Genomic DNA, 8818 nt, shown 5'->3' on the forward strand with positions numbered 1-8818 from the left:
GTATTTATATCTATAATAATATAGGCTCCCTAGTGTATACTACACAGCTATTAATTTCGCCATTTCAGATAACAGACTTAAATTTCAATAGTTTAATATTGACGTCGGACTAGGATATTATGTACAGTTTAGATATTAAGTATAACACATAATAATATAATATACCTGTTCAATCTGCGGTATAGTTATTTTATTGGTTATTGGCGCCATCTGTCGTACTTACGAACTGTGCATGAAAATCGACATAAATCAGCTTAGTCGACTTGTATCTATACCCTGACGACCCGATAAGATTCGAGATTTAAAATTAAAATTTTTTTATGTTATATGTTTAGCTAAAACAAATATTCTATACACTATACCTACTAATATATATAGCTGTAAATACATTTTTGTGCCTGGTGATTTCGGAAACTACTTGATTTCAATAAAAGTTATATCAATAGATTCCTTGAGACTGGGAGTGTTTTTAGCCTCTTTTTTTCAACCTTTTAATAGGTTGCTACATAGTGGTTCAAACAAATAGTTTGTTCATATAAATGGTTGTTATTGGTTACATATTATATTTTGTTCAGTGCCTTTTAGCTTTTGCTTTTTGGACGCTATTATAATTGATTAGGTAGGTAGTATAGAAAATAGAAATATGGCATATTAGTTTTGCCAGAACTACTCGTGTCTTCCCGTGTCGTCGAATCCCAATTATCCCATGGATCTGATGTGTGGAAAAACATTTAATCATTGAACTTATCGACAATATACTATAATATTATCGCTTTCATATCCGTTTTTGATAAAATTATTGACCCCGTGCTGTTTGAACGTAAGTGTATGATTTAACTCTAAAGTATCAATATTACCAAATTTGTCGTTTTTACTTAATTCCACCTACGGTGGATTAATACCGGGTGATTCTTTTATCAAACAACACTCATTATTTCAAAAAAGTATAAATTATTTTAAAAATATTTTTTTACGTACTTTCAAGTCGCTTATAAAACAACGTTTTTCTTAAAAAATTATATTTTTAAATATTTTTTATCCTTATAATTTTTAAGTTCTTACTTTTTTGAATGGCAACATAGGGTTTTAATTTTATATATTCCAAAGCAGAATATTTTTCTTAACATTTTGATACATGAAAATCGAATTTGGGGTGAGTAGTTTTATTAGTTTATGAGTTATAAATATTCAAAGTTTAGATGAGCGGAGAAGTGGACAAACATTTCGCGGGTTAACCTCGTACCACTCCACTCCTGGCAGGCGTCTCTGCTAAAAAACATTTTTGTGTACAATGATACCATGAATTCAAATTCAACACCATCCATTAAAGTGGCTTCTCTAGGCACCTAATGTTTATCATTGAAGAGCCATTTGCCGGATTACCTACCTATTATGTACTGTTTTTATGCCATTGGTATATACCACAAACGTACATGAATATATAATAAAACTATCACACCTATTACCAGTCGCGGATTCAAGGAGGGACCATGGGCACGGGCACCCCCTGTCGTCAAAGCCACTAATAATATACATTTGTTTTTAAAATTACATAATCTAAAATAAAAAGGTGTAATCATTTTTTTTTTAGATTCTGAGAGGAACGATGTATGGATGATGAGTTTTTTTTTTAAATTTTAAAATGTTTACTTGGTTTCTGTTATCACCGTATTTGGGGCAGTACAACTGCTTCGATTTTCTTCAACAGTATCTCAATCGATGGTAAAGTATGAATCTAGTTGGTTCATTCAGAAAGTCAAAATTTAAAATTCCAATAGTTTTAAAAGCGCTGGAAAAAACAAAATAAAAATTAAGAAAAAACGGTAATTTTTAAGCAAAATCGGTTTTCGATACAACCAATTTTGGTTTTTGGTGTAACTCTAAAACAAATAACCGTTTGCTGAATGTTTATATCAGCATTTTCAATACACGATAAAATGTTCAAAATAATTTGAAATGTAATTTTAAGCGGTTTTCTGACATTTCGTTACATTTTCTTTGAACAGTTACAATTTTTTCTTATAACCATTTAAAGTTCAAGTGTTGACAAAATCACGAAAATGTGCTAACTAAGTTGAGTTAGAAGTTCATAAACAATTATTATTTTTAAATTCAACATTGGAACATTTATTACAAGATTCTTCATAAGTATGTCTACCGTTATTAAAAAAAAAAAATATCTATCGGAAAGTCAAATTAAATTTTTACCTCTAAATTTTTAAAATACAAATAGGCACGATTTTTTTTTAAATATTTAAAGTTCGAATTATGAATAGGCGGGAGGGAGGCTATGGGGGCTATGTGTAACTTTTGAGATTTTATAGCCACCCCACTACTCCAGCCTCCTTAGTTGAGCTTATGTCATTAATCTATATCCGTTGTTCATTATCATATATTAATATTATCTGCAGATTTTAGTTAAAACTTAAAACTTATTACCTAGGTAGGTATAACATTAATATCGTATATATATACATGCGGATTTACCCATAGGCCACCAAGGCACTGGCCTAGGGCGCAATATTTTTGGGGGCACAATTTTTTAGTTAATTTTTACTTTTTAGTTTTTCATAATTTCATAATTCTATTCACCTAAATTTATATTTTATATTAATTTTTTTTCGTTTTACAACTTGCATGAAACTGGAGAATGGCTCACGTAGTCACGTCGCAGTAACGTTTTAATTAATAAGCTATAATAACCTTGCCGTTTGAGTTTAATCCTGCGACCAGCGCGCGCCGCCACCACTAGAGGTTCGACATCGATACTCGACGAGGCAGTTGCCTATGTTAATGCATGGGAGATGGTATACGGGTGTGCGGCGTAAACACGTACAATATTGTGATTGGCGCATGCGCAAAACGCCAGCCAAGGCGGTCAAATATACTGCCTCGGGCCGCCGAGTACATTACTACATTGTATATAGCCGCTCTACTAGCTAGGTGGGGGACAGCTCGCACAGTGCTTAGCGGAATGACCCGCCTCACCCCGCACCCGGCACCACAATTAGAATTTTGGAAATCGGGTGTCTTGATAAAGTAATTAATAATATTAAATATTGCGACGACGCGCGACGCTGGCACTGTCTCCTGTATAGTGCATACTACTCAGAAATCTGCTAATCGATTACGATTATAGATACTAGAGTGCTCATCACCAAATCATAGATAATTTTGCTACAGATAAATCAAGGCGCAAAATGATTTAATTATTGTACAAGTATACAAATGTACCTATGCAAAATTGTATTAATATTTATTTGTTTAGTCGGTATGTATAAATATAAAAATACCTAAATACAATTTTTATAGATTTGTTTTATTTCATGGATCATTATTTCCCCCCCCCCCCCCCGTGGGAGCACGCCAATGTACGGAGGGCTAGTGTTGTAATGTCTGGGGGCGGAAAAATGGTAAGTCCGCCACTGCATACACAATTGTAGGTATCTATAGTCATCTGGCTATAATGGAATAAACAACTTCCGTTATAAACGCTAAAAACGAAATAATATAATATTAAACGATGCCATATTCTTATAAATAATAATAATAATATTCTGGACCATAGTAACAAGATTTGTTTATTTATCTTTAAGTTTTTAAAATTAATTATTCACAAAGCAATATACCGGACGAGCTTGGAGAGAAACGCTGTTTAAAAGAATATAAAGAATATCATCGGGGAATGTCCAGGAACTGGAGTGGCGTCTATAATACAATAATGAGACATACTGCACCGAGGACAAAGAGAGGACTACCGGCGGGCTGTCAAACCTGGACGCCACGGGGCCGATTCCGAGTGGACGCGGTCGGCCCCCTTGCGGTGACCCGGCCACGTTCTCGTTGGGCTGCGACGACGGCTAAAGGATTGGTGTACTACAACGTAATATTATGCAGTGGACCAGCCGGCGGTGGCGGGGGAGGAGGAGGAGGATGTGAGCTCGACGGTGGAGATGGATACAAAAAAATATGGCGTGCAGCGGTGGCACTTGGAGCAGCCGTAGAAGAGGACGGGGATCGGCGAGGATGAGTTTGGAGATCAGCCACGGCCGGAGGACCGCCGAAATCATAATGCCATGGAAATGCTGCCCGCGTTCAGGAAACCGGCCCGCCCGTGAGCGACGAAGGTGTTCGTTCTGCCGCGGCCGGGCGAACAGGACTAGAAAGTGTGCTGTAGGTGTCGAGGTGAGCGTGCCAGAGTTGCAGGTGTCGGGACCTGCAGGAGATGGTGACAACAGAGTTGAGGAAGAACAAACGGAGTGACGTTGAAACTGGACGGGGTGAGAAGAGACGTGGCAGTTCCACGAGAAGCGCGAAAACAAACGTAATTATTAGGTACGTAAGTTATAAGCATATTATTACAGTATTTATGAACTAAGAGTGTTACGAATTTTATATTATATTATACCATATATAAAATAATATATCGTGAAAAAAATAAAAATTGTTAATAATTTTTCGTAAAATTACAATTTCAGCATACCTACGATTGACCGGCGAGCCTTCAATTATTGATATATGCTCGCCGGAATTTTTGAACCCTTATCGCACTTCTCGGAACTGCCGTCGCCGTCAAACTTCTTACCCCATTCGATCAGTTTCATTGTCACCTTCAAAAGTTCTTCCTCCTCTTCCTCATGTTACCATCTCCGCGGGTCCGGCACGCACGGCCCGCACACCTCAATCTGCAGCCAGAATCTTTCTAGTCCGAACCGCCCGGCCGACAGCATGCCTGCCCCCAGAACGAACACTGGCCGATCGGTTTCACGGACGCGGGCAGCATTTCCATGGTGGTGGTGGTGGTCCTCTGGCAAAGACGGATTTCTAGACTCGTCCTCTACTTGACGGATGCTGATCCCGTGCAGGCTGCTGTCGCCGCTGTATGCCACAATAACCGCCGTCGAGCACCAGAGCATCCTCCTTTCGCTCCGCCAAGAGTACTGCCGGCTCGGGTCGGCCGCTTGTTGTAGTGCACCTCGCGCCGTCGTCGAGAAAGGCCCAACGAGAACCCCCGCGGGGGTGGCTTGGTGGCCGCCTGGTGTCCTGGTCCGACAGTCCGCTGCAAGAATATGTCCTCTCGTCAGTCGTCGTCCTTCATGCAGTATGTCCATGAGCCGGACATTCCCTGATTTACAGCCAGCGTTTCTACTCCACGGTTTGCCCTCATCGTCCGGTTGAACAAAAAAATGTCTTGAATTATAGTTATTATATTATGTTATTTAAGAATGTTTTAGATTGATAAAGAAAATTGTACGGATTAATATTGATTATGATATTATTATTTATTTATTTTTTTGTTCATAACTGATAATAATATATACTTACTTATAAGTTATAACTAAAATAACTAATATGACACACGTTCACAACGTATAGTTTGTAAAATACAGAGCCAATAAACGTGAAGCGAATAGGTATGTGAAATTGTTTTCAAGAAGTGTCTTTGTACATGCATCGTACAGCATAAACAACAACAATAGTGTAAATCAGGAATTGGCGAAATACTTTCAAAAGTTGTATTAAAGTACGAAATTAATTTAATGAGTAATTATTGTCAAATACAGAATACTATATAGATCCACTTGGGAAAAAAACCTACATACCTAACTCAATAAAAAATAAATTGTAAATTGTTCAAGTGTTTTCAATAAATTGATGGTTGTTTTATAAAAGCCTAATTGTTTTGATTTTTTCCAAAAACGTTAACTTAGTCTGAGTTATAAAACATTTATTCAACCAGTTCTAACTTCTAAGTTGTTGTATTGAAACGTATTAAAATATGTGTTTTAATCAGTGGTAATAAGTTGAGTGTGAAAAACATAAATTACCTATTTAGTATTTACTTAGATTATTCAAAAAAAAATTGATACTAAGCAGGTAGGTACATAATAATAAATAGTACCTACATAAATATCTAAATATTTAGGTAATTTAAAACTTTTATTTTTTTTATTCTCTTTATACATTTTAAGCATTGTATAGGTACATAAATTACCTTAGCAATCGAAGTAGAAATTATTATCATAACTTAACACTATTGAAGCCTACTATAGGATACTTAAGATTATTACTTCTATAGTATTATAAAAGTAATAATTAATAATAATAATGTAGTATAAAATACAATTATAATAGTATGCACAATTTAAATACAAGTTGCACTGTATAGTACATTTTAAAAGCAAACAGTATAAATTGTAAATACAATATACAATTATTATTGTATTACAAATTGTGTAAGTGTTTGAATATATAGGTAGCTAGTAGCTACTAAATAAATATAAATATAAGCAGTTCAAAAACTGTTGACCCCCGGCAGTAATTATTAGGTACTGCTGTCATTTAAACAAGTTTGCCTCAAATGCCTCAGCCGTCTCACCTTTGCTACACCCCTGTGAATAATATTAATTATTAAATAGATCAAAGAATATGACGGAATTATCATAATAATTTAATTATAATATAAGTAATCTAGAGTTGATTAAGAGGAATTCAGAGAATTAAAAACCATAATACTTGAATGTGTGTCCCTTCGTTTCTTATTAATTTATTTTCCCCGAACGGAAATGGCCGGCTCAATAATTATAATATTATTAAATATATAAATATTATATAAGTCCGATGACGTAACACGGCCGATTTTTATCAAACCATTCGTAAATATAAATAGTAATAATTGAATATAATTAATATTATATTAAATAATTTTTTTTTACCTGATACTTATAATATATAATATGTATATATTTATAATGTTATATAAATGTAAATAACTAGCGAAAGCCTAACCTAACCTAACCTACAGAGAACGACCATAATAATTATTTTGTACCTAGCTCGCGCGGTAGTTGAGCTGTTTATTTAGGTAGTGATAATTTTTATAGTTTTCGAAAACGACTGCTCTGATGCATAATAATATATTTCATAATCTCTCATCAAACGCCTTAGGTGCTCGTGTAATTATTGAACGCGTATAGTAATTAACAATAAGTACATACATCTATAATAAATAACAAGTTTTTAGCTTATGTTGACGCTACGAGTAGCAACGCTGCTGTATGTGGAGCTGTTAAGCCAGAAGGTCATGCGGACGTCCACGTTTTAATCTGCGTTGAGGCGGATGTACGTGGAGTTGCTAGTGAAGTGAGCCAGGAGAGTTGAGCAGTGCGGTATGGAAGTTTTTTGATGAGGTTTTAATGTGGTCTGTGATTTCCTGGATCTGAAGGTCTTTGTGTAAGTTTACGTTCCTTATAAACCAAGGTGCGTATCAATAATACGTAGCACTTTATTTTGAAAAATTTGAATTTTATTGATGTGAGTGGTCGCACATTTCCCCCAGACCGGACACGCATAAGTAAGTAGTGGACGTAGAATTTGTTTAAATATTAGAAGAGAGCATTTTTTCTGTATTGGAGATTTTCTATTGAGAATAGGATATAATATAGAAAGACGCTGATATGCCAGTTGAAGTTTGGATGAGATATGGGGCTGCCATGTTAGCCGTTTATCCAATGTCAAGCCGAGGTATTTTACTGAAGAGCTCCAAGGTTTATTTATATTGTTAAATTATTACAAAATTATAACAAATTTGTTGTGATAAAAATATAAATTTGTTAATACAATTGAAAACAATTTACGTCGATGGCATATTATTTTAATACTGTGCAAAACATTTTTTGCAAATGTTTTCAATTCATGGACTCATTAATATTAATGATTATTATATAGGTACCATTAGCATTTTTTTTACTTCCCGATAAAAAAACTCAAACATATATTAAAGCATTTACACACTTACGCGAAGAGTGTTCAAAGCGAGGGTTTATATTTTCACTAGAAACTGTATTTGCCGACTTTGATATTTCAATACAAATATACAGCTATTCAAAAAGTTTTGACAGAATCTAAAATTAAAGAATGTCGCTTTCACTTTGCCCAATCCTGGTAAGACTTAATGCTATAAACTAGTACAAATGTCATACCTAATAAATAAAATCTACTTTATCTAATTTATACGTAAGTAATTACTATAGGTGGCGAAAAATTCAAGCTATTGGTTTAGCTAATGATTTAAAAACAAATACAGATAGGTATTAGTAAATTTGTATAGAGCTTTTTTACATCCTGAAGTGATGAGTGATGTGTTTGTGTTTGATCTTATGGCCATTGCTCCAAGCCTCCAACTGATTGTGAACTTGTAGCGGCGTATGTACGGAGGAGGGGATTTGGGGATCAAACTAACTATCAAATTAACAATAATAATTTATATTGTTAGATGTGCTAATTAATAATATTATTATAGTAAAATTAAATAATTATGATACTATTATTTTTGTACTAAATTTATTATTGTATTAGTGGACATTGGTGGTGATAGTAGGATGATAATTATTCACGATGTAGAGAAGATATCTTCTCTACATCGTGTTATTAAAGAGTCTAAACTCAAAAAATAATTTTTGATTGTAGATTAAAAGAATAATAATCATAATGATGACTAAAAGGTATTAAATATTTATGGCGTTTAAAGTGTAAACTGTACAGCATTTAGAGAGAAAATTTTGGAAACGTTAAAGGGGGTGGGGGGGGTTTGCCCCCCAATTTTACATATGCTATTCAATGGCACATCTGCTCCCTATACCAATACTTAAATACGCCACATCCATACATATATTTTAATTATTAGCATTAATACTACAAAAAAAAGATTAACAGAAAAAAAAAAATTTTAAATTAGAATACTTAAAGAACAAATCGAAAGTTTAAAAAAACAAAATTTCACCATTAAACATTTTTATAATAAACGTTTCATTTAAAC

Source organism: Acyrthosiphon pisum, chromosome A1 (assembly GCF_005508785.2).
Source record: "Acyrthosiphon pisum isolate AL4f chromosome A1, pea_aphid_22Mar2018_4r6ur, whole genome shotgun sequence".
NCBI lineage: Eukaryota > Metazoa > Arthropoda > Insecta > Hemiptera > Aphididae > Acyrthosiphon > Acyrthosiphon pisum.